This window comes from Petaurus breviceps, unplaced genomic scaffold, assembly GCF_028583685.1.
Source record: "Petaurus breviceps papuanus isolate PSGF00001 unplaced genomic scaffold, PetGlider_PUasm1.0 126, whole genome shotgun sequence".
In the NCBI taxonomy this organism is placed as follows: domain Eukaryota; kingdom Metazoa; phylum Chordata; class Mammalia; order Diprotodontia; family Petauridae; genus Petaurus; species Petaurus breviceps.
In genome coordinates, this window is record NW_027185655.1 from 8101432 (window position 1) to 8128850 (window position 27419).

A 27419-nucleotide genomic window follows, 5' to 3' on the forward strand; every position below is an offset into this window, starting at 1 on the left:
CACAGAGATTTGGAAACAACAGAAGGGTCAGGTAATGTAGGAGTAAACCAAGTTACCAAGACAGAAAGTTTAGAAGAGTAAAAGAGGAGCCATCAGGAGCATCTTGGGGGATGGCCACCTTAAGGGATCAGGAAAGAGCGAGTCTGTGGAGAGAAAGAAGGACCATGCAGAAGTAAAAACAACACCATCAATCCAGGAGAATGGAGGTATCTGTGAAGCCAAGGAGAGAGAGTGCAGAAAAGAAAGAGGCAGTCAAGAGAAATACTAACTACATCAAGAGTATTCCTGCTGACAAAGTGAAAAACGAGTGATTCTTTCCCTTTGCTCCCTTTCTCCCATGAATGCTGAAGAATGCCAAATTCACAGTGAGAAATGAGTGCTCATCAAAAGAGACCATTTGGATTAGATGACTAATTGTCATCTTCTTTCTCATGAACATCTTGGTCCTTTTCAGCTCTGGGGTTCTACTGGTCAAGAAGAATGATGTCTGAAAAAAGGTTTTGGATATGATGAATAGAAGGTCACTAGTGACCTTTCAGAAAGCATGGAGGAAAGGGGGAAAAAAGTATTTGTTAAGCACTTGCTAAAGCCAAATACTAACATTTCCCGTAGGTAACAGAAAAAGAGATATGATGTCTAAGACAGATGGGTATGAAGCCTAGTCTGGGTTGGATATGAGCCATGGTTTGGGTCCAGCTAGGTCTAGTGATAGGTGAATTTTCCATCACCCACCAATTAGGATAGCTAGGTTCCAGGACAGAGTTCTACAGCTGAGTGGATTACTATCCCTCCCAACTTTCAAGGGGGAAAGTTTGATTTCAAGGGACACTCATCTCTTCTGGACATTATATTTCCTGCTCTGTTACGTAGGGAAGATGTTAATACCTGGACTAAGGATATTTGCTTTATAAGTGCTTTTTCCCCATTCATGCTTTCTCAAAGGTCACTTCTGAGGAAATTCAGGCAGCAAGTAAAAACAACTTTTTAAAAAATTATGGCCATGTGGGGTGGCCAGGTGGCTCAGAGAGTAAGAGCACCGGCTCCAGTGTCAGAATGACCTGGATCAAATCCGGGCTCAGATATTCAGCACCACACCCAGAAATAACTGGCCGTGTAACCTTGAGCAAGTTACTTAACCCCTATTGCTTTAAAAAAAAATTATGGCCATGAAGAGGAGTAGAGAAAAAGAGCAGAAGCTGAGGAATGGACCAAGGAAAGCTTTTTTTTTTTTTTTTAAAGAGTTGGATGCCTGAGCATTGCAGGCAGATCAGAAGGAACCAATAGAAAGGGCCAAATGGAAGAGTCATGAATAAGAGGAGCTGAAACTACTTGTTTGAGGTCCTAGAGAAATAGCTAGGGATTGAGGGTACCTGAAGAAGGAGATTAGCAAAGAACAGGCATACCTCTGCCTCTAAGACCAAGGTAGGAGAATAGTGATGTCATGAGAAGTCTGGAGAAGTGGGGTGGAGGGAGCTTTTTTCAGAAAGCCCTAATCTTCTCAGTAAAAAAGGAGGTTATTACCAGCTAATACCAATATTAATAATTAGTGTTAATATACTACTTTAAGATTTATAAATTACTTTAGATGGTATCTTCCTTGATTCTCACAACCCCGTAAGGTAGGTGTTATTTATTATTTCTATTTGACAGATGATAGAACTAAGGTTCAGAAGAAGCATCTAAGGAAAGATGATGATCCTTGACAAGTCTGGCACTCACTACCCCATACAGCAGCCTCTAAATACAGTGATTTGGGGAAGGAAAGGTGCTGAGACTGGGGACTTTGTCAGAAGAGGTTTAGATCAGTCAGTATGGTGAAAGAGACAGACAGGGAGTGAGCAAAGTTCCAGCACCATGAGTGAACTTTGAAAGCATATTTGTTTTGTGAAAGAAAGCTGACTTAACATCCTGGAATTACGATTTTCTAATTCTCTGGCTAGATTCCAAAAGGACTATGTACCTGGTTTAGCAAAGAGTAATAAAGAGGGCTCTTCTTTTATAACAGCATAGCTATGTGGGCTTTTTTCCCCAGACATCTATCTTGGGTTGATGGTTGTCTAAAGGGCAATGGAGAGGTACATGGGAGGAATGAAAAGTCTGCAATATTTCGAAAAGAATGAGTTTAAAAGAGGTCAGAGAGATGTATTACCAAAAAAAGTAGGCTAGTCACATGAACGGAGACAGAAAAATCAATGGCTAACCCTATGTTCTGGACATGATGTCAAGCGATCCAAAGTAGACCTTCCTGGGCATTATGGGCAGACTGTGAAGACCAATAGAAGGAGGAAGACAAAAAAGACACAAATAGATTGGAATCTGCACACCTTCTGGAAGAAACCTTTTCCAGTCCTTAATCTCAGTGCCTTCCTTCTGAGACTATCCACAATATTTCCTGTTTTGGTCTTGCTTCTATATGGTTTTTTTGTATGTTGCTTCCCAACATTACACTGTGAGCTCTTTGGAAATATGGCAGCCTTTTCCCTTTCTTTGTATGTTAATTGCTCAGCACATAGTAGGTGCTTGTTACTTAACAGTAGTGAGATCACTTCTCTCCTGAAGTATCAAGATAATTCTGCTGGGAGATTTTCCTCCCAGTTATGCTTCCCTTTTTACCTCTGTGCATCTTTATACCTAATTAAGGCTATATTGAATGACACTTTACATCTGCTCATACATTTTCATCAGGAGAAAATTAAGGTGAAGGTCTAATTTCTCTTTAGTAGAACTTTACAGGTAGAATTGAAAACCTTAATTCTACATGAGGAAATGGAAACCAATGGAAAGATAGCAAGTTTCTTAAGGTCAAGCAGGTAGTAGGTGACAGTCCAGTTTAGGGCACAGCTCCAGTGTTCTGCCCACCACACTTCACTCGGTGACTAATATAATCTCAAGGCAGTCCCTTGAACATCTTGTCAGTCCCAAAAGATGCTGTTTTCCTATTTCCTTTACCACAATAACCTGAAGCTTAACAGAAGTGTGATACCTTGTCATTCTTCTGAGAAAGAAATGAACCATGATAGTAGCATAAATAATACTGAGTGGTCAACTTTTAAGTCTGACTTTCTGGGAACTCCTCCAAATTTATGAGGGTCTTCTGGAATTTCACACCAATTCACAGAGAATATTGGCTGTTTCCATTGGGGGTCAAAAACCTCACTGTCTTTATGAAATGTCTGATTTCTTTCTTGGTGGTTTATGTTAAAGGGTTGTGTAATTTTCAGTTCTAAGCCTTCATACCAGAAAAAAAAACCCAAAGAAACCACCTTACGTTTTATTCAATCAACTTCAGTGGTTCCCTGTTCCCATTATGAAAAAGTAGAAGTTCCTACTGAGCTTTTAAAACTTTTCACCACCTAATCTCAACCAGTCTTTCTAACTTTAGTGGATGCGATTTTCCCTCCCACACTTCAATACAGCTCAGATGACCTCTCTTTCGAAAACACACTTCCCCTTGCACTGCCCCGCCCCTGAACTGGACATCTGCCATGCTTGGAACACACTCCCTTCTTCCCCTCCACCTCACAGTTTCATTCTTTCTTCCACATGCAACTCATGTGACGCCTACATTGGGCTAAGGGGTCTATAGAAAGAACCCTGGTCCATGAACTTGGTTGGGAAAAATATATCCTTATTTTTACTAAACTTTTACCGACACTTAGAATTTCATTCAGTGATGAATGTAGACAACAAACCACAATAGTATGAGTAATACCTGAGACTTTGTCACCAATAGCAACCACAGATATTTTCATATTTCTACTAGAGTTTTTGCTGACATCTCAAAATATTATTTGCACTTATCATTTACCTCAAAATTACTGTAGTTGTTGGATCTTCCAATAATGACGTGGGATCATACTCTTCCTGTCTACCAACTACATTTCAATATAATTGGTGTTCTTTGCAATCTTAGGAATTTTATTTTATATACTTAAAAACATTATGCTGAGCAGGTTATGTACCCCTGGTTCACTGGACTGCCATAACAAAGAAAGGTCAAGGACACTGCTCTATGGGAAGCCTTTCCCAATCCATAGAATTGCTTGAGCACTCCCTCCTAACTACCTTGTATTAACTGTTGTTATTGTCATTCAGTCATATCCAACTCTTCATGACCCCATTTTAGGGTTTTCTTGACAGAGATGTAGTTTACCATTTCCTTCTCTGGCCCATTTTACAGATGAGGAAACCGAGGCAAATTGGGTTAAGTGACTTGCCCAGGGTCACACAGCTAGGAAGTATCTGAGGCTAGATTTGAATTCAGGTCTTCCTGACTCTAGGCCACTGAACTATCTAGATGCCTCCTAGCACAAAGCACATAGTAGGGCTTTAGTAAATACTTAATGTTTGATTAAGAGTTGATCAAATATGTAGAAGAGCCAAAACTCAAACCCAGGTCTCTGCCTCAAAGTAAGTGCTTTTCCCATCCTTAATACCCATATAAGAAAGAGCAAATTCTCTATTTCAGTTCAGCTAGAAAACCCTAGGAGGGGATTAAAATCTTGTAGGCAATTTCAAATTCACTGCAGTACCCAGGCTCCTTCACTAGGGGGATCATTGCCTCCTTGCCCTTTGAAAGTGTTGAGTCTCACTATTGCACCATGCTCATTAGAAAAGCAAAAACAAGTAATTGTATCTCTCCATCAGATGTTTTGGAAATTGCCTTCTGTGCCCTTAAGGAGTATTTATGAAAGGATTAAGTCACATGATACATTGTTTAGAAAGTTCAATGGGTGAGGACAGTCACTACTCTTTTGTTCTCACTGGATACCCATCTTTTATAAAAGTGGAATATTCCATTTTCTCAGCAGAATAACTTATCTTCTGATTAAAAAAAAAACTGGATCCAAGTACTTGAGACAACAGTGGTCAAAGCCAGCGAAAGGTTCAAGCCAGAATAGTTATGTGGAAAAAAAAAAACACAGCGATGACCCCCTTTGATAAAATAAGTTCTTCTCTAAAGACTATTCATTGCACCCGGAAAACAAAATTCAGTAATGGCTCTTGGTGACAGGTGGAATTTTCTATTTCCACTGTATTATGTAACACTTACTACATTTACAGAACACAGAGAAACCTGTTTAAAATGCATCTTCCAAACAAGGTTCTTGAATTAAAGATTCATTTTTCCTGTTTACTCTCCCTTAAATTTTATGCTCTCACACATTCCATACAATTTTACAAACATCACACATTTTTCCTTTCCTAAAGAACACTGCAAAGAACATTTGCCAAATGAATTCTGATTTTAAGACAGATTTTAAATAATCTAATGCTTAAAAAAAAGTCCCTTTACAGGAAACCATCAAATAACATCCAAATATTGGAGATATATAAAGTATATTACCGACATTATACTTTAAATTTAACTGCAGCAATCATTGAATAAGGAATTTAGGCTGTCCTCTAAAGGACACCTCAAAATAAATGCTTCCTACATGTCATAAACCAAAATAAAATCGGGATCCGAAGAACCTTCCCCTTGACACGCTCTTTAAATGTATTTACAGAATGAAAAATGGGGGTGTAAGAGGAGGGAAGGTAGCTAAGAAGTCATGTTTCCAAAGTTCTATATATTATTGATATATTTAACTTTCATATTCAAATGCTTTTCTCTGTTCTCTTCTACTCATTTAAAACAAAAACAAATCATGCATCTGCAAGGTCATTGGAAAACTATGCTTTCTAGTTCTTATTGCCTTCTTTCCCTTCCCCAGAACAAATCAGGGTTCAGGAAGACCCCCCACCCTAGTGCCTACCTCCTATTCCTCTAAATGTATGGGTTGGCAACATGGAAAATAGATCCCAAGATCATAAAGCTGGAAGGGTCTATCTAATTTATTCTAGCACCTCTCATTTTTACAAAGGGGCTTAAAAAAAGAGAGAAATTAAGTGATTTGCACCGAAATTCACACAATTTTAAAAATTGTTGTTCAGTCATTTATTCACACAATTAGAGAGTGGCAAATGTTTCTGGATGGCTTGCTTGATTGACCAGGCCCCAAAGTCAGGTGGCCTGATTCAATCAGTCAGTATGGTACGCTCTCTCTCCCTCTCTGTCATTCCTATCATCATCATTATTTTATCTATCATTTTGAGAACATCAAAATTGAGGAATAGCAATCCCTTAAAATGTGTGTGTGTGTGTGTGGGGGGGGTTCTGTAGAAGGAAAAAGACTTTTGGATTCAACCATTAGTTATATGAAAGGTCATGGATTAAAAAAAACAACAACAAATAAAAAAGACAGGGTTCATTTAACCGAAGACCCTATCCAAAACAAGCAACCAACCAACTCTTTTATGATGACTTCCCATTCATTACACTCTGGATCAAGTTACATACCAGAACCCTCTCCCTTAAAGCCTTCCAACTAGGAGCCTTCCACACCACTCAGACTTTCCACTCTAGTGGGAAGAGCCCTAGATTAGGAACCAGACGTGGGCCAAAGCAGCTCTGACACTTAGCCACTGGACCACTATGATCATACATACCCCACGTCGTCCCTAGGAGATTTAGTGTTCTCAACTCTAAAATGAGAACAACCCACCTCCTCAAAGTGTCATGGTGAGGAAAGTGCTTTGTAAAATGTAAAACCCTAGACAAAAGTGGAGTCATTAAAATAATAATTAATTCCTTCTCTACTTCCAAATGCCCCTTATGAGGCTCAATGCCTACAAAACCCTCCTCCACCCCATATCTTCCCTTTCCAGTCATTCAAATCCCATTTTCTGTAAGAAACCACATTAGATCAGGGTTTCCTTGCCCCCTCCCATCCTACCTGGAAAGAGACTCTCTTGAATGCCAGGGACATCACCCTGCACTATCTTTCCTGTTGTTAAGTATTAAATACTTTTTATTTTAAAGATATGTGATTTCCAGCCCCCCCCCTTTTGGGTCAATCAATGTATTTTGCTTATTGTCCCAAGCAGCATAGATTCTCAGATAAGATCTTGTCTTTGTGATCTTCTTTCAAGTTACATATACTACCTGTCACTCCAATGAAGCTGAATAAATGCCTTTTATAATTAAGATGAGAATATGCACACCATGACATTCTAATGGGATCAGTGGTTAAAACAGGAAAGGACATAGAAAAAAATGTGGCAGAAGGTAAATGCCAAGAAGTTAATAATATTAGCCCTGAATTAACAAAAATCCAATGACACTACAAAATTTATCGACCAGAAATGTCACCAAATCCAAAGGAAAAAGAGAATAAGAAGTCTGCTGCTCAATGACCACATTCCTGATCTTTGCTTTATAACCTAAAGTAAAGGTTATAAGACCATGCAAAGAAACATTTGCTTAACTCAATTGAAAAACATTTCTTCAGTGCCTACAACCAGCACTTGCTAAAAATAGAGTGAGAAATAAAGCTTAAATAGAAGCAGGCTCCAGCCTTCACAGAACTTACAGTCTGGAACTCGAACTTGCTCTGGACCTTTTCACTTGGCCCCAATCATGGAAAGGAGGATGCCCTATAAAATGTCCCCATACAGTGTCCAAATCTGCCAGATTCAACTTCTTTTATTTTATGATATAAATTGTTGCAGCAAATGCTTCTGAAACCCAAGTGCTTTGCAGAAGTACTTTGAAATAGAACTTTGCAGCAATGAATAAGCTGACTCTGAGGTGGGGGTTCAGAGTCTAGAACAGGGGTGGGGAACCTAGCCTCTGGGTGGGTTCAAGATATACAGGAATTTATATGCAGGGTAGTGAGTTGGATTGCGGCCCTCTGGGCTCCCTTCCAACTAACTCTATGATTCCAAGAAGTTGTAAATCACATTTTTACTTGTCATTTTCCTCCCAAGTCATGACAATCATTTTCTCCAATATTTTTATTTATGTCAATTGAGAATATTTCCTGTTTCTCAGCACACAAATAGCACCACAGTACAACTTCCCCTAGCTTCTGAACTAGAGTGTGATCATCACATGCTGTGCTCTAACACTATTTTTGTGGAGGTAGGAAAAATTACTCGTTGAAAATGTATCTGACTCCACATATCACCATCCAAAGGTGAACACAATAGCATTCTCCCATTCCTTTCCTTTTAACCACCCTGGTCACACACACTTTACACCCCCATCCAGCACTAAATCTCTATGTACACATACAGTGGAGATAAGCTCCCTGGAAACTAGGACTCCACAGAACAGACATACAGAGCAGGTATGTAGCAAGTACACGTGTACACTTTACTTTGTGCAGGTGCCAGTGGAGTCCGTGGAGATGGGTATGTGTACACACAAGACATGGTAAGTGTGACTCAGCTCCCTGCCCTCTCCCATATCTCTGGACCTGCTTCTCACACTTAAGACCATCCTGCTGAAATCACTTCTTTTCTAAGATGGGCAGATTTGCAGTTCTCAGACTTTAGAAGGACTCCCCAGGTGTCCCCGAGCCCCACTCCTTTCCTTGGCCTGCCACCAGCCACTGTTTACATTGTTTGCACAATTAAGACCGATTTCTACCAGCACTCAGTGCTTTCTTCACCCGGCACATGGGAGTTGGTGCTGCTCTGCAGCCAGTGCTAGCCATTGAGTTAAAAACGAATGACCTTGGTTCCAATTCCACCTCGGATGTTTACTACCTGGGTGACCTTGGGCGAGGAATTTAGTTACTTTAGTTTCCTCAAGCCTAAAATGTGGTGTGTGTGTGTGTGTGTGTGTGTGTGTGTGTGCGTATGTGACCCGAGGGGGTTGTTGGGGGAGGGGGTAAGAACTAGCTGGTCTCTGAGTCCTTACCGGCTCTAGAGCTATGAGGTATGCCCATCTCAGGGGCACATGACACCTCAGATGGCCAGATCGGTGAGAAAGACGTTCCAGGTCATAGAGATGGACGCCATAAACTGCTTGCCCACCTCAAAATTAGTAAATGAAAAGCAGTAATCGACAAAAAAAATGGTTAATTCCTGGGAATAGCCCTAAGCAAAAAGGAAGCTCCCCCTTCCCCCCGCTCCCCAACTCCTAGGGCTCTCCACTAGCTTTCCATCTTCACTGCTGCTTGTCCTACCAGATAATGACACTTTGCTCACCTGCAGCCAAACCAAAACAACCACCCACCAAGGAGAAAGAAGGGAGGGAGGCAGGCAGCTGCGCTGAGTGTGGGAGGGGAGGAGAGGAGAGGGAGGTCGTGCTAAAAACAAAAACGGTGCAGATGTCACAGAGACCCGAAAGGGGTGGGGGGATTCTCTCAAAGTGGGGGAGGGCGGGAAGATCCGGGTGGTAAACCCCAGAAGGCTGCATTCTGCCTCCTTCAGATGGAGGCGAGCAGCACCTGGCACCTGTTGGGATGGGAAATAAGGCAGATGTAGTAGAACCAACCTTAAACACCAGGTAAGACAGATGACTCAGTCCTTCCCACCAGCAGCAGCGCGCTCGGCGGTCTGCGCGCTCGCTCGCTCGCTCCTTTCGCAGGGGATTTTTCTTGGGGGCAGGGGGCGTGACGCTCTTCCCCAGTGGGACACCAGCGAGTGTACTTTTTCCTCCCGTCTTTCTCGGCCTGTCGCTGCTCCTTCTTAGTCCCAGGGAGCAGGCTCAAGCAAGCGCAATCTCAGGAGCAGGGTTTCCAAAGCCCCTTTCTCCGCACCGACCCCTGAGGCGCAGTTAGCAGCTAGAGCGATCCGCTCAGGCTGCCCTTCCTCTTGCTTCTCTCAGGGGGAAAGAGGGACGATCTCCACAGAGCCGGGGGCCCGGCACCGGGCTAGGGCGAGCCGCCGGCGCTCGAAGCCACGGATCCCGAGAACAATGCTCAAAGGCGGCCGCGCCGAGAGCGTCCAGAAGCCCTGTATGCCACACTGTCCACCAAACCCCGAGGAGTCCAAGCGCGCACACCCCTCTCCCCTTTCCGGTAGGTCCGCGGCTCACTCCGCCCCTCCACGCCCCTCGATGGAGCCGAACCAATGGAGGGAGCCTCCCCCCAACACAAACACCGCCCCCCCAAACCTGCTGCCTGCTGCCCTGCCCCGGCGTTGGAGCAGGCGGGGAGACGGCTCCATCCAGGGCGCTGAGGGCTGGGCTGGCTGGCTGCCGCGTCCCGAAAGCACCTCCTCTTCAGCTCAGTTTTGCTAGTGAAGGTGTGCTCTTCCTCATCCACGTACCTGCCTCCGGCGTTTTTGTTGGCCTGGGTGTACCCGAAAAGAAGTATAGACTCTCTGAGCTGACCTGTTCGACTAGTAAGGCAGTATCTATTACCATAGCTAGGAACCGAAGGGCTGCTTTGCCTGTAACTCTTTTCTTTTGCTCATTTTTTTTTTATGTAACAAGTTTTAAAAAATAAATCAGTCCCTCGCAATGTGCCCCTCTCCCCATCCCCGAACCCTCGCCCCCTAGAAAACAAACCCAACTATATTTATTTACATCACCTGCAAAGCAAGTTTCCACATTAGCCAAGGCCGAAAATGCATGCCCTTTTCTGCATTTTTTAAAGTTCATCACCTCTCTGTCAGGAGGGGAGTGGCGCGTGTCATTGTCACGGGTTTGAGTTGATCAGGGTCTAAAGCGTTTCAAAGTTGTTTTTCTCGGCCATACTGTAGTCTCGGCGTAAATTGCTTTGGTTTTGCTCATTTCCCTCTGCATTATTTCATACCGGCCTTCCCAGTTTTCTCTGAAATTGTTCATATCATCATTTCTTATGGTCCAATAACATTACATTACTTTTCCCAACAAACAAGTAAACAAAATGAATTCATTTGGACCATAAATTGGGGAGACTACTTCGGATCTAATTCGACTTTTAATGGCTAATGCTTTGATCTTAAAAGCTTGGAAAGGTTGGATTGGGCAAACCATTAAGGAACAATAGCAAAAACCCGTGTTCTAAAAAGACCCGACTCTCTTCCCCTTCTAAATTAGAAAACGGACACAAAAGACGCTGATTAACATTCTGATTGTTTTCAAATGACCATTTCGGAAGAGTGTCTTTGTGCTAGACTCCTTCCCTCCCCAGGTCTCACTTTCCCCATTCGCTTTTACTTAGTCTTTGTAGCCCCAGAATCTATCTCAGTTCTTGGTGTCTAATTGGCCTGAAATGCTTCTGATTGATTTGTAACATGAGAAGGATGGAGTAGGTGGTTTTTAAGGACCATCTCAATTCTAAAAATAATCTTAAAATGAAGGACAGATGGAGGAAAAATGGGGCACAGAAATGGACCCCTTAAATTTTTTGTGACCTCACTTGTGACTTCATTGCTATAGGGAGTTGCCAATAAGGAAACAGCCCTCTACCAGTGTATGTTGACACCTGCTCTGCGGGTGATAGTCTAAGAGTTACCTGGCACACACAGGTAGGGTGTAAGAGGTCAGGCTTGAAAGCAGGTCTTCCCAATTCCAAAGTCAGTTCTCTATAAGGTATATTCGTCTTGTATTTATTTAGTGTAGATTTAGTATATAAAGTTGTCTCTTCTCCAAGGAGCTATTTCATGTATATCCCTAGAGTCTTGGACTTAGGTGGTTAATCAATTCTTGTTTGGCTTATTGTTTAGATAAGGGGACTTTAGATCTTGTCCAGTCTTAATTTGTCCTTCCCCCTCCCCCCATCTAAACTTCCTATCATCTTTGCCCATTTTTCATCTCTGTTTCTTGACTTTTCTCTCTTTTTTCTTTTTTTTCTCCCCTTCCCTTTTTGGGGGAGTGGGGAGAAGGCTGTGGCTTCTACTGAATCACTAAGTCAATAAATAAATAAGTCACCAAGTCACTTGAATCAATATCATGATTTAAGCCAAGACCAACCTATGAGGGAGTTCAGTTGCTATTCAGATGCACATTTCTTCAAGCCTAGATAGCCTGGAAAGCAACAGGATGGGAGGTAGAAGTGTCTTAGAAAGAGGACTGGAGTGAGTCAGAAGGCCCGGCTTCTAGGTTTGGTCTCACTACTATGATAAACTTGCACAAGGAATGTAGCTGTGTAGAAAGGGAAGGGGCAGGCAGGGACAAGGCTAAGCATTTATTAAGCACCTACTGTGTGCCAGGCACTGTCAAGTGCTTTACAAATATTTTCTCATTTGACCTTCCAAACAACCCTTTGAGGCAAGTGAGGAAATGGCCACCTTTGAAGTCAGGGGATAAGTGTTCAAATCCTAGTTCCTCCATTTAATATGTGTGACCTTGGGTAAATCATTTCAGTGCTTTGGGACTCAATTTCCTCATCTGTAAAATGAAGTTGAGGGCAGCTAGGTGGCTCAGTGTGTAGAGTGCCAGGGTTGGAGTTAGGAAGACTCATCTTCCTAATTTCAAATCTGTCTTCAGACACTTCGTAGCTGTGTGACCCTGGGCAGGTCATTTAGCCCTGTTTGCCTCAGTTTCCTCATCTGTAAAATGATCTGGAGAAGGAAATGACAGACCACTTCACTATCTTTGCCAAGAAAATCTCAAAAATGGTCACAAAGAATAGGACATAACTGAAAAACAATTGAACAAAAACAAATGGAATTGGGTGGATTAGCTCTCAAATGTTCTTTTCAGTTGTATGTCAAGAGCCACTAATCCTTAATTACTTAACCTTGATGGCAAGGGTTCAGATAGTGGGCACGTTTTACCTGCCTACTTGGTGGACCTTTGAACTTTGATTGGAAAAAAATTACATATTTATTTTCTTTGACCTCACCAGAAATTTAGCGTTTCCATCAACAATTTAAGATGTTTTTTTTTTTCTAAGAAAGGGTCCATAGGATTGACCAGATTGCCAAAGGGGTCCACGACACAGAAAGGTTTTGTTGTGGTGGTGGTTTGCCATTAACTTCTCCAGCTCATTTTACAGAAGGGGAAACCGAGGCAAACAGGCTTAAGTGACTTGCCCAATCTGAGTCCTGGATTTGAAAACAGGTCTTCCTGACTACAGGTCTGTAGCTCTATCCACTGTTGCCCCACAGAAAAGGTTAAGCTGACCATTTTCTATGAGCTATAGTTTCCTCATTTATAACTTGAATTTTTCCTCTTTTCAGTTTTAGAATTCTTCAAATCTATAACTTGTTCTAAAAAGAGGAATTAAAAAATAATTTTCTATCACATTCCTTCTCCTTACAATTTGACTTACCTAACCACTTAGATCTAAAGACAAAGAGGTTCACTAAATTCTGGCAGAAAAGACACTAACACTTGACCAGAACCATTTTTTTTTTGCCTTTTGGAGGGCAATTGGGGTTAATTTGCCCAAGGTTACATGGCTAGTTTTTTTTTGTGGGTGTTAAGTGTCTGAGGCCAGAACTGAACTCAGGTCCTCCTGACTCCAGGGCCGGCGCTTTACTCACTGCACCACCTAGCCTCCCCCAGAACCAATTTTAAACACAAATATAAATCCTGTTGAAATAAAAAAAAAATTACACTCCCCAAGGTCCCTGGGATCCCTTGAGATGTATAGTTTAGGGACTGTGCTTTATTATTCATCAAAGAAACATCTTATAAATTCAGTGTAGTATGTTAGAACAAATACAAATTTCAGTTCTTCAGTCATGTGTGACTCTCTGTGACTCCTTTTGAGGTTTTATTGGAGTAGTTTGACATGTCTTTCTCCAGCTCATTTTACAGATGAGGAAACTGAGGCAAACAGGGTGACATGACTTGCCCAGGGTCATACAGCTGGTGTCTGAAGCCAGATTTGAACTCAGATTTTCCTGATTCCAGGCTCATCTCTTTATCCATATGCCGCCTAGCTGCCTCCCCCAAATCTTGCTATCCATTTTTTATTAAATGTAAGAGTAGATACCCCATTGTAATGCAACGTTTCTCTTTTATATTGCACAGTGCTTGGCATTGCGTAGACGCTTAATGCATGTTTATTGTCTGACAAAGATTTCATCATCATGGTTTATCACTTCATTTAAAATAACTTGCTCTTTTATATTTCTCTAAAGCCTGCCTTTTAAAAGTAGATCTATTATAGGTTATTCAATTCATATAGAATTTCTTCCTGAAAAGCCCAGGGGAAAATTAATGGATATGATCTTATTTTCCTTGCAGATGAATTGTTGATAAATTGGCTAAGTAATAATCATAGCCAGCATTTTCTGACTCCTTTGATGCTCACAACAGCTCTGTGAGGTAGATGCTGCTTTTAGCTTCCCCATTTTGCAGATTAAAGCAACTGAGCCTTACCATTTGGCCAAGGTCATATAGCAAAAAAGTGTCTGACTTGGGATTAGAATTTAGATTTTTCATATTTCAGGTCCAGACCTATATGCACTACACCACTTAGCTGGCTGCCTTTGTAGTTCCAAGCATGTGGGCATTTATTCTTTCATTTGTTTTTTATAATATTGCTGTGAGGCTCTTAGAACAGAAAAAAAGATGACATATTTTTATCTCCATTTTGGAGAGAGAACCCTACCCACAGGCTATAAAGTGGGTCAATCCAGGCTGAAAGTGGAGTCTTCTTACTTTTACTTATCCCAACCTCAGACTAGATCATTACTTTGTAACTAACGTTATAAAATCTTACCTCTCACATTTCTTTAAGATGGCAGAGTGTCTTTTAAAACAAAAGCACAAAGTATTTTTTGACTTTCAAAGGTGAATGTGACAATGTGATTGAATGTTATGAAAGTTATGTAATAGAAATGTAAATGAAAGTAATGGGTTATAGAATCTCTTAATTTTCCACATATTATTGTGGAATAACCTTTACTTAACTGAACAGCGTCCTGCAAGTAGTCTCCCAGATATTCATTCATAGTCAATAATTGTTAATTAAGTGTTTACTATATACCAGGCTCTGTGTTAAGTGCTGGGATACAAAAAGAGGCAAAAGACCATCCCTGTCCTCAAGAAGCTTACAAAGTTTAATGAATGAGACAAATGCAAACAGATATATACAACGCAACCATATACAGATACAGATAAACGGGAAATAATTAAGAGGAATTAAGAAAGGGTTCCTGTAAGAGGTGGGAACCCCATTTCCAATCATGTGAGCAGTACACACACACACACGCACACACACACACAAACACACACACACGTCTTGTATCTATTTGTTGATGGTTGACTGTTATCCTTCAGTTTTGAGGAAGACCAAAATGACCTCACTATGCTAGAGTCCAGTCTCAGTGTGTCCTACTATGGCTGATCAGACCAATAGGATCTCAGAATGCTCCACCACAGGCTAGGCACAAATAGTCTGTGTGAACATTTGGGATGGATTCTCCAAATCTGAGCATCCTGCGTTTCCTTTGAGCTATTGAAGTTCTGCTTTGCTCATAGAGCACAGCATCTTCCCTGATGTGGGCATGCCATGCTGGGTAGTCCTGGGCCAGTGTCTCCCCTGTCACATAATCAATTCCAAAGTTCTCAAGAGAGACCTTGAGTGTCCTTGTATCACTTCTGACCACCATGTGAAAGCTTGCCCTGTGTGAGTTCTCCATAAAACAATCTTTTTGGCAAGCGTATGTTTTGCATTCAAAGAATGTGGCCAGCCCACCAGAGTTGCGTTCTGTGAAGCAGAGTCTGAATGCCTGGCAGTTTAGTTAGAACAAGGACCTCAGTGTCTGGTACCTCACCCTTCCAGGCGATCTTCAGAATCTTCCTAAGACAATTCAAATGCAAGTGATTCAGTTTACTGGCACAGTGCTGATATACTGTCCAGGTTTCACTGGCATACAACAATGAGGTCGACACCACAGCTCTGTAGACCTTCAGTTTGGTAGTGAGTCTAATAGCTCTTCTCTCCCATACTTTCCTTTGGGGCCTCACAAACAGTTAGCTAGCTCTGGCAATGTGTTCGTCAACCTCATTATCAATGTGTGCATCCCTGGAAAGTACACTACTAAGTTAAGTGAACTTAATTTGCAGCATTCAAAGTTTCTCTATTTTCTGCTAACTGATGGTTCCACGTGTGTGTGTGGTGTGGTGGTGGCTGATGGAGCACCTGTGTTTTCTTGGTGATAATTATTAGGACAAAATTAGCACAAGCAGCAGAGACCTATTCCATACTTCGATGCATCTCTAGCTTCAGAGGCTGCATTGAGTGCACAATCATCTGCAAACAGAAAATCCTGCACCAACACTCCCTCCACCTTGGTCTTGGCTTGTAGCCTTTTCAAGCTGAAGAATTTACCATCAGTGCAGTAGCTGTCCTTGATGCTGTGCTCATCCTCTTTGAAAGGAGGTAGAAAAAATTTGTTGTCAAATGCTTTGTGTCTATAACATACCTAGAACAGTTTAAAACAACTTCCTAGGCATAGATTAGCTCATGACTATAAAACTGTTTTGTTATGGAGATAATAGAGTAAGGAAGACCTGAGTTCAAATGTCACTTAAGACATTAGCAGTGTGACCCTAGGCAAGTCATTTAACTTCTCTCTATCTCGGTTTCCTCAACTGTAAAATAGCACCTATGTCCCAGGATTGTGGAAAGGATCAGATAAGACAATATTTGTAAAGCACTTAGTATAGAGATGGGCACATAAGTAAACACTTAGTAAATATTTGTTCCCTACTTAAGTATTTATAATAAATGCTTGTTTCCTTCCTGAAAATACTCAGTTGAAAATGTTTAGGGATTGATATTACTCAGACTATAGAACTATGTTCCAGTTCTGCATGTTTCTTTTAAGATGAGCCATGAGGCTTAGTATTAGGTCGCAGAGTCATAATTTAAAGGAATTAAGATTGTACATTTCTTTCCCCAAGCTTTTAAAATCCTTTCCATCATTCAAAGCTCAGGTAAAGTCCTTCTTTATCCCCCAAGCCCCAGTCAGAAGTAATCCCTTCCTATTCTGAACCCTTGTAACAACTTGTACCCTTTCTATGAATTTATATCTCAACTTGTATTAGACTTTGGCCTGTTTTTTAAAAATTTCTTTTTCACCAGTGAATGAGAGTATGCATTGTCATATTTATCTTTAGTCCCAGAACCTATTTAGCACTGGGTCTGGCTTTGAATAACTATTTGGTCACTTGAATTAAGTAGTAGTAAATTCTGAAATGATCACCCACAGAATTACTATTATTTTTTATGTTATTGATCTTCAGCCTTACCAGAAAATCAAATTGTAAGCTCAGGACCCCCAGCCATCCCCACTGCTCAGTCGTCATCTTTGAATGCCCCTATCACCTAGCCTACTTGCTGAGTGAAGACATCATTCTTATACCATGGTAAACTGTGGGAAAGCCCATGAATTTTTCTCCAAAGGGTTGACAGGTTTTTATATGATGCATCACGTTGTGCCCACCTGTTATTCTCCAGCAAGCATAAAACAAAAGCTAAAAGGCTTAAATAATGAATTAGAGGAGGGAATTTAGAAAAAAGTATGGTGACTTGGGGAGTGCCTTAGTCGTGAGTTCTCTCCAACTCTCTACTGATATTTGCCAAAAATCTCTAGTTATTACAAAAGTATGAAAACATAAAAGGTAATATTAAGTAATACCAATTCCCTCTGATGAGCTATTTTTTCATGCTACCATGAAGGGATAGGGTAACTCCAACTTGTTTTAGGAGATCTCTTTTGACATTTAATGACTACAGAATTTCCATTGAATAGTAAATCTCTGAGATGAATCAGTCATCAAAGTAAGTATAGCAAGCCATAACAAAAGGATGTAATTTGGAAAATTGGATTCAAGAGCCTTTATGATGAGACAGGTGAAAGGGGGTTTCAAAGTCCTGCCAAAAGCCAAGCTTTTGTCAGATGCAAATGCGATCTTGGAGGACTAAATCACTGAATCACTAAATGTTGAATAATGAGATTGTAGAAAGGCATAATAGGATCCAAGATTCAGAATTGTGAAGTACCTTACAAAGAGGTAGGAAAATGGAATGGCCTGAATGCTGGCCTTGGAGCTTCTGTCTCTGATGCATATAGGCTATGTGACCCTGGCCAAGCTGCTTAGTCCCTTGATACTCTAAGTAACTTTCTGAGACTGTAAGGTGTAAGAGAAAGTACTATCTGCTTTGGTAAGGAAATTTCTTCGTAGAGTGTTTCCAATATCAATGAGATCACAGGACTATTCCCTAGCCCTTAAGGTACCTTAGAGGTCAACAAATCTATCTCTCTAATTTTGTGGATGTGGAAACATGTTCAATGAAATTTAAGGACCATGTGACAAGGACACCCCAATGGTTTATGTGGCAAAGCCATGATCCCGACCTAGGCTTCTGATGACAAATCCAACGATTTTATCCCTCTGGCAGCATTTGATCATGTCCATTTAATTCATTTTGTTATGAAGCCTCCATGTTGTCACACACAAAATGGTGCTGAAAGGTACTTTTCATGATGATGGTGATGACGAATTACAAGTACCATGCAAGCTATGTAAGGGCAGTCTTGGTATTCCCAAAGCTTAGCACATCATGCTGTAGACGCTGAATCACGAGGAGGCATTTCAGCAATACAGGTCAGGAGTTGGGTCCCTGAATAGTTGTGGAAATTTAGTTTTACAGAAGTCACAGGAAAAGTTAAATGTTTAATATTTGAGTATTTTGTTTGGTTCGAGTGACTCCAAGGGCATGTCCTTTATGAACATATTAGATCAGGGGTGGGGAACCTGTGGCCTTCTAGGTCCTTAAGTGCAACCTTTGGGTTCAATCAAAAGGCTCAACTTAAGGACCTAGAAGGCCACAGGTTCCCCACAGCTACACTAGATTTAACTATTGTACTCTGTGATAACTCAATTAGGAACACAAAGTTAAAGAACAGAGTACATTACTTAGACATGCATGTACCAAATTTCAATTTTTTAAACAAAATCCCTATTTAATAACAATATCTCATATTTATATAGTATTTTTAAGATTTGCAAAGAACCTTACAAATACTGCCTCCTTTGATCCTCACAACAATCCTGTGATGTAGGCAATATTATTATCCCTATTTTACAGATGAAGAAATTGTGCCTTGCACAGGGTCACCCAGCTAGAAAGTATCCAATGTAGGATTTGAACTCAGGTCCTTCTGACCCTAGGAGCAGCACTCTGTCTGCTGCTCCCTCTGACAGAACAAATGATTAGGGTCAGTTTACATGTAAAATATATTGAAGATTTAAGCTGAAAGGGACCTAAGGAATCTTCTATTCTGACCCTCTCATTTTATAGCTGTGGAAGGGTCACTCAGGTAGTAAGTGGTAGAGCCAAGATTCGAATCCCGGTTCTTTGACTTCAATCCCCTTCCCACCACACCACACTACCTCCTCAACATCTTGACTTGAAATGTTCAGAAAGGACTTTTTGCCTGTTCAATTAAGGGCATTTAGAAACCATTAAGAGTCTTATGTATTAATCTTTGTATTTGGTGTTAACTCAGGAATATAATGTTTATTTATACATACAGGAAGATAGTATAGATAGAATGCCGGACCTGGAATTAGGAAGGTCTGAGTTCAAATCTAGCCTTAGCTATTAACTAGACTTTGGGGAAGTCTCTTAACCTCTCTCATCCTCAGTTTCCTTATCTGTAAAATGGGTGTAATAATATCACCTCTTTCCCAGCCATTGTTATGAGGATCAAAAGAGATATTTGTAAAGCACTTTGAAAATCTCAAAGTATAAACATAAATGTATATAATATAGTTGTAATTAAAACATGTAATGTCATGTAATGTATTAATATAATTAAAACATGTAACAATGTCATATGTAATTTGACACAAAAGTATGACATGGGAAAGCTATCTCTGATGATGATGACGGTGTCCTCCTACCCATAATCTTGGGAATGTTAAATCACGGGAAGTGAGTGAAAGCCTATCTGAAATTTTTATGCAGACTCACTGAAGGGATGAACAGACTATAAGGCCACCTCGGGAAGTGCATTCCACACATCTGTGTAATTCTGTCATTGCCTCTGCTTCTGTGGAATCTTCTCTTCCACAGCAGGACAGACTTTAAAATAAGGCAAGTTCTGTAATCTGCGAGGAGTCTCATGGGTTTTCACATATCCCTTGGAAAATCTAGGGGCTGTTCATCTATATTCATGGACACAGTGACTTTGCATTTCAGGACAATACATCAATCACAATAATTTGCATTAATATGATGGTGCCCTTTCTGTGAGATGACCTTTTATGTTTGGACTTGGCAAAAATTATCGCTCACAATATTCCGATGAAGCCCATGGACGGGGCCTGAGGATGCCCTTGCTATCACCAAAGTGGCATTGAGACCGTCTGTACTGATTAGGCTAACTTAATTTTTTTGCAATGACAAGGAGTTTGGGGATGACATTAAAATATGTGATAACAGGTTGTTTTATCAATGCATAGAATGAAAGGTAAATTTGTGTTTGCCTAGAGTTTATTTGGATAAATTTTCAGTACATCAAAAAAAGGTAATTGATACTAAATTAAGAATTTTTTGCTTCATTGAACTGAATCTCTTCCTAGTAATTTTCCCCTTGTATTTCTTTTGAAGGTCCTGTCTTATAGAAATTAAGCAATGACTTGTAGTTTACAATTATAAGTCCTGAATATTCTATCAAAAAATGTCATTGGCAATCATCCCCAATTTAAAGTATATGCCAACAAAGCCAGTTTTTCCTGATGTTAATGATCATTGCCAGTTTATTTCCTACAGGATAAGGTATCAATATTTCCCTCCTAATTCTGTGCTCTGTAAGCAGTATTTTTGTTTGTGCAAATGCCTAACTAATTTATTCCCATTGTAATGAATTCTATTTATGAATAAAATAATTTTAAAATGTGAATTTGTTTCAAATACTTGGATGCCATTTTATTTCTACTAAGTACTTCTTCCCCCCAAATGGAAATACTATAGAGATTTCGAAGAAATTGAGAGTTGGACTAGCTGTCTAGACAACCAATACACATCAGACCGGTGTCCATTCAACCTTCATTTGAAAACCTTCTAGGAGATACATTTCCAGGCAGCCCATTTCCCTTTGGGTCAGCTCTAATTGTTTTTCCTGACATTGTTAAGCCTAAATTGGCTCCTTTTGCAACTTTCAGACCCCTGGTTCTACTCCCTGGGACCAAACAAAAAAGAAAAGAAGGCTAATCCTTTTTTTTTTTTTTAAATATAGCAAACCTTGAATTCCTGAAATGTGGACAGTGATTTAAGACATTTTAATTCCTACTATGATAGATAATGCTAGATATAACTCACATAAACAAAAATTCTTTGGGATACTTAATAATTTTTGAGGTTATAAAGGGGTTCTGACCCCATTATGGTTGCCATCCTAATCTGAAGGATGGCAGCCTTACTTGCGAAAGGTCTTGAGATCATGCCATACGACCATCAGTGCAAGCTTCTGGAGATATTTAGCCTAGAGAAGAGAAGGCAAAAAGACTTTTTTGTTGTAGGTCAATCTTTTTAGTTGTATCTGACTCTTCATGAGGACATTTGGGGTTTTCTTGGCGAAGATTCTTGAGCGTTTTGCCATTTCTTTCTCCAGGTGAGAAAAGACTTAGGGGAGACATAATGGCTATTTTTATGTATGCAGAGAGCTATCATGTGGTATCCAGGAAGACTTGAATTCAAGTCCTAATTCTGGTGTGGACTGGTTGGGTGACCCAGGCAAGCCACTTAACTTCTCAATATTCTAGTTGGAGGTGAGGTGCTGACCTGCCTTGGTAGAGAGGCATTCTTCATCTGAGAGTTGCTTGTATCAGTGAAATCCCAGGTTTAGTCCCTATTTTGTGAAAGAGGGAATACATTTTTTTCTATTAGTCCCAGTCGACAGAACAAGGGATAGTGAATGGTTTGATGTGCAGAAGGGATTCCTAAAAATTGAACGTATCTCAAAGTAGAATGAATCGTCTCACTTGTGCCCTCACTGTAGATCTTTGGACATAATATTGACGTTGAGATGTCAGCTTTTTAAAATAGATCATTTCCTTAAATTAAATCACAGTGCAGTGTGTGACTGGCTGCCTGAACTTTTAAACCTGTGGAGTTAACAAGATTTTCCTTTTGCCATATGGGCAATTGCTATTTCCGCTCTGGTGTCAGAATTTCTGTATAGTCAATTAACATTATGAATAAACATAGTGTAAAGCATACTGATGCCTATAAAAAGCTCCTCAAATTATAGGTTGTTAGAGATGGAAAGGGCATCTAGGTGGTGCCGAAGTGCATAGAGCCAGACCTGGAGTCAGGAAGACTCATCTTCCTGAAGTCAAATCAAGCCACAGACACTAGTCGTGTGACTCTGAACAAGTCACTTAACCCTGTTTGCCTTGGTTTCTCTCTGTAAAACGAGTCGAAGAAGGAAATGACAAATCACACCAGTATCTTTGCCAAGAAAATCCCAAATAGGGTTACGAATTGTCAATCACAACTGAAAAATGACTGAGCCACAACAAAAGATATGGAAACTGCCTTAGATATCTAAGACAGATAGAGAAAGTAGCAGATAGAGTATGCATTGTTAAAAAAAATGAAGAGCTGGAATAAAATTTGTTATTAAGTAGGAGAATTCAGAAATGGAGTTGTAATCATGCTCTCAGATAAAATAAAGGCAAAAATTCACAATGAGATAAAAAATTAACATTATGATAAGAGTCATAGACAACAAAATGATATTAATGTTAAACTCATATAGATAGACCAAATGACTTATTCACTAAATGCATAAAGGAAAAATCAACATAGCCACAAATTTCCATAAGATCTAGATAGCAATATAATAACAGTTGGAGACTTTAATATTCTTCCCTCAGTTTCAGACAGATCTAACAAATAAGTGAAATTGAAAATATATCTATATTTGTATGTATGAGGGTAGAGTCAAGGTGGTGGAAAAGCAGGGAAAAGTACAGATGAGCTTCCTTCTTCCCTTTCCCTCCCCTAATTTTTCCACCTAACTTTAGAAAATGCATCCAACTACATCCTGATTGAGAAATCTAAGAGATCAGTCTAGGGAGTCAGATGGAGAGGTTACAGACCCTAGGGACCTGATCTTGTATAGCATTCAGAAGGTGCCAACTGGCCACTCTGTCACCCACTACCTAGTTCTGGGCTCTGAATCCAGGGAGGACTGAAGAGGGGACTTGAACCCAGGAATAGCATTATAGGGTAAGGAGCGGTTATGGGCTCTAAACTCTGTACTGAATAAGGAACAAGTTCAAAAACAAGCAGTAACTGTGTGGCTCTGGGTGAGGTCTCAGTTTTAGCCCTCAACCATGTCTGGAGACTGCAGAGGAATAATCAAGGCAGGAAACAAAAACCAAAGGGATGTCGTCACTTTTGTCACTCTGAACATGCAGAGCTTTCCAGCTGACTGATAGTGACTGGTTCCTGCAGCAGTTTACCTGAACTTCCATCAGGGATAAGCTCACAGGTGCATTGCTCTGACCCAAACCCAGGACAGAAACTTGCAAGATCTCAGATCAGGAAGAAAGAGATCAGACTTTGTCATGAATCATACCACTTTGAGAGTACTGAAAACTTGAAGCCTGAGCTGTTCCAGAAGTCCCAGAATAATACAACACTGAATACCCCAAGAGATTGGCAGGAAGATAAGCTGAGACATTCCTTCCAGAAGTGTACACAGCCTGGCCCCAACATAAAGTCCAAAGTCAGAAAGTAGGCTGGAAGAATGTGCAAAATAAAAAATCATTCAACCATAAAAAACTATTATGATAATATCAGCATCAAGAAACCTAGAAAAAGAGAAAGACTACAAAACATCTGTAAGCAACAAATTAAAGAGAAACACAACTTGGGCACAAATTCAACTAGAATTCTGGAAAGTTATGAAGCAAAGGTTTAAAAAAAGAGTTAAAATGAGTGAACTGAGTTAATGAAGAGTTAAATAAGTAAAATGAGAGCATTAGAGGGAAAAATGAAAAAAAGAAATGAAATCTGTGAAAGAAAAAAATTGGCAGGGAATTAACAGCTTGGAATAGGGAGTAAAAACTTTACCTAAGAAACAAACTCCCTGAAAACTAGAATGGTTCAAACAGAAGATAATGTGACTCCACGAGACAACAAGAAATCTTAAAACAAAATTAATAGACTGAACGAATGGAAAACACAAGGTATCTCTTAGTAGATGAAAAGAGCTGAGTAGACACTTTGAAATGTAAACACAGGACTCAAGAAAAACATAAAAAGATAAACATGAGTGAAGGATCATAAAGGACTAAAGGAAAACCTGTTTCAGTTCTAATATGAGGAGATGATATATGTGTCCCTTCCAGAACCCTATCATTAGGTGTCAGCTTGTGAGTCTAATTAGATGGAAAGCCTGGGAGTGGTTCTGTTACATTCTGATGACCTTAAAAGAAGAATGGAAAGGGAGGGAAGAGGAAAATGGTAGGAGGAAAAAGAAGAGGTAGGTTATCTCATATAATTGGGGTGCACAAGGAGAAGATTTCACAAACTTGGAGGAAGGGGTGAGAGAAGTTCACACTTGGGCTTCATTGTTATCTGAGCTGGTAAAAAGAGGGAAGACTGTATATAACACATATGCATGTATATATGTATGTATGTATATATACACACCCACTCACATAGAAATACTTTTTAATAAATTGGGAAACTGGAGAGGAAAGGGAGAAAGAAGAGAGGGAAAGGAGAAGGAGGGTATGATAAGGGAAGGATTAGCTCTAAATAAAACAAATGGCAACTAAGAAAGATGAAAGGGTGACATCATAAATTAGTAGATCGAGGAAAAAATTACCTGTTAGATCTATGAATAGAAGGATTTATGACTAAACAGGGGATAAAAAGGATCATAGAAGGTAAAATGAATGATTTCGATTACAGAATAAAAAAATGTTTTTGTGCAAACAAAAAAAATGCAGATAAACTTAAAAGAGAAATAGCTAAATTGGAACAAATTTTTCCAGTGTTTCCTTTATATATTGAAGTCTCCTATCTGAGATTTATGGATTCAAATTTATAAGTCATTTCTTAATGGATAAATTGTCAAAGGATATGAATAGGTATTTTCAAAAGAAAAAGCAATCTAAGCTACCAATAATCATATGAAAAATGCCATAAATCACTAATAATTAGACACATGCAAGTCAGATATGCATATTAAAACAACTCTGAGGTTTCCCTTCAGATTTCACCCATCAGATTGTCAAAGTTGACAAAACTAGAAAATGACAAATGCTGGAGGGGTTGTGAGAAAACAGGTATATTAATGCACTATTGGTAGAACTGTAAACTACCCCAACCATTCTGGAAAGCAATTTGGTTGGTACTATGTCCAAAAAGCTGTTAAACAGTGCATATCTTTTGACCTCTGATACCATTACTAAGTCTCTACACCAAAGAAATCAAGGAAAGAAGAAAGGATTGTCTCTTTTTTCTATCTTTTTTATTCTCTATTCCAAAGGATGGCTTTCTGGATGAGAGAGGGAGAGAATACACTGGGAAATAAAGGCAAAATAAAAACGAAAGCCGTTAATAAAAAAATTAATGATAAGAGGGAGGTGTGTTTTTACAATAGTAAAAATGTGCAATTAGATGACACAGGGGATAGAGTGCTGGGCCTGAACCTGAGTTCAAGTCCAGCCTCAGACATTTACTAGTTCTGTGACCCTGGGTAAGTCACTTAACCCTGTTTGCCTCAGTTTCTACATCTATAAAAGGAGGAGAAGGAAATAGCAAACCACTTCTTTATCTCTGCCAAGAAAACCCTAAATGGAGTCATAACTGAAAGGATTGAATGCAAACAATAAAAAAGGGAAGGAGAATTCAGAATAGAGTAAATCAGTGTAAGAGCTGTTTGTAACAACAATCAACAGTAGGAAAGGGAAATCTCTGGCAATGATTCCATGATTCTAATGCTTTTTGAAGGATTTCCTTAGCTCTCCAGATGACTTCAGAGAGCTCAGATGTGGAATTGTTGATGTGCAGAGGAAGGATTTGTCATTATTCTAGTATTTTTAAAGTTATTTCCTTTTATTTTTCCTTTCTCTCCTCTGTTTCCCTCCCTCTAGTGATCTTTGTATGTGAATCTCTAACTCGAGGAAAGCCAGGTAGTTAAAAATTAATGTAGAGATTAAATCTCAGGAAATTATCATCCTACATTTAGGGCTGGAAAGTATCTCAGGGACCATCTACTCCAACCCCCTCATTTTACAGATGAGAAACTAAGACCACAAATGGTCAAAAGACTCTCAAAGGAAGAAAAAAAGACATTTACATGAAAACATTATTATATATTTAAAAAGAATTGCAAGTTGTCCACAATAGATTTTCAGTTTCATATGCAATTATCTTTCTAAAAAAAATTATACTATGTTCTGGAAATGCTTGTTTTATTCCATAAATTAAAAATAAAGGGGTAGCTAGGTGGCACAGTGGATAGAACACTGGCCCTGGAGTCAGGAGTTCAAATCTGGCCTCAGACCCTTAACACAAAACTAGCCGTGTGACCTTGGTCAAGTCACTTAACCCCAATTGTCCTACTTTCCCCCTCCAAAAAGCAAAAAGAATTAATTAATTAAAAATCAAGTAAATAAAAGTTAAAAAAATCACACAACTAGTAAGGATCAAAAGCAAGATCTGAATCTGGGTTTTCCTGATCCATGCAGCTGCAATAATTTCTTCAGCTTAATGAGGAATTAGAGGCAATTTCTTTCTGTGGTCTTGTTAGAAATTTATTTACTCTTCCTTGACAAACAAACAGAGGTGGGTGAATTCCAGTCTATTTTAATCCCACAGATAATTACTTATATTTTCATGGAGAGAAAACTTCAAAGATGCAGAAGCACCCTTCAAAAGGCAAGCCAGCTCCCCCCCTGCCAAAGTATTTACCTCCCTAGTGTTAGCTGTTACAGAAATACAGAAGTACATAGCACCTTTGAGATACCCAGCTGGTAGATTAACTGCTCTTTGAGTTGTTATGCCGATGAGAAAATAAACACATTCTTGTCCACCGACCCAAAGCAAAGCCAGCCTAGAATTCAATACCTTTTTGTTTAGGAAGATGAAGGGAGATCAGAAGAAGAGGAATCTGTCACCACAGTCAAAGTCTGGGTTTTAGCCTTTATCCTCTGCTAATCCGAACTAGCTTTAACCCTAGAGAGACCAGTCATGATGGTGTTTGGATGGGAGAGAATTCCAGGCATGGGGTACAATCAGTGAAAATGCCTGGAGTTAAGATGGAATGTGAGGAGAAAGAGCAAAGAGACCAGTGTCAGTGGACTGACAAGTACTTGGTGTGTGTGTGTGAAATTCTTTGTGTTATTCTCTAGGAAGTCAATTCAACAAGCATTTATTCATGCCCACTATTAGTTATTTCTTCTTCTCTGAAGTTTTAATGAATAAGCTTGTAGAATTTACAGAATCCTAGAATTTGAGAGGCAGAGAGGACGTTAGGGACATGTAGTATATCCCATATAGGGAAGGGCTCCTCACAGTGACAAACCTGACAGATCTCTGTTGGAAGGCCTCCAATGAGGAAGAACTTATTACCTCCAGAGGCAGCCCCTTCCAGTTGGGGATAACTTGAATTATTAGAAAGTTTTTCTTAATATAGAATCTTAATGGAAATCTTTGCAA

General features: G+C 39.9%; 1 protein-coding gene and 1 long non-coding RNA gene across 6 annotated transcripts in view; one reads left to right on the forward strand and one right to left on the reverse strand.

Annotated features, from left to right (window-relative positions):
- RASGEF1B (RasGEF domain family member 1B) overlaps nucleotides 1–9900 on the reverse strand; it is a 46017-nt gene extending 36117 nt beyond the window's left edge. For 2 of the 5 annotated variants that reach the window (XM_069092588.1, XM_069092604.1), the window contains exon 1: nucleotides 9329–9900. The gene's annotated coding sequence lies outside the window, so the exon portion shown is untranslated. Of the gene's footprint in view, nucleotides 1–7415; nucleotides 7547–9328 lie in introns of those variants that run through there. The other 3 variants (XM_069092596.1, XM_069092571.1, XM_069092579.1) reach the window with 2 other exon arrangements.
- Nucleotides 7774–27419, forward strand: part of LOC138164668 (uncharacterized) — an 82411-nt gene continuing 62765 nt past the window's right edge. The window contains exon 1 of the long non-coding RNA XR_011169149.1: nucleotides 7774–9340. This is a non-coding gene — a long non-coding RNA (uncharacterized lncRNA). The remainder of the gene's footprint in view (nucleotides 9341–27419) is intronic.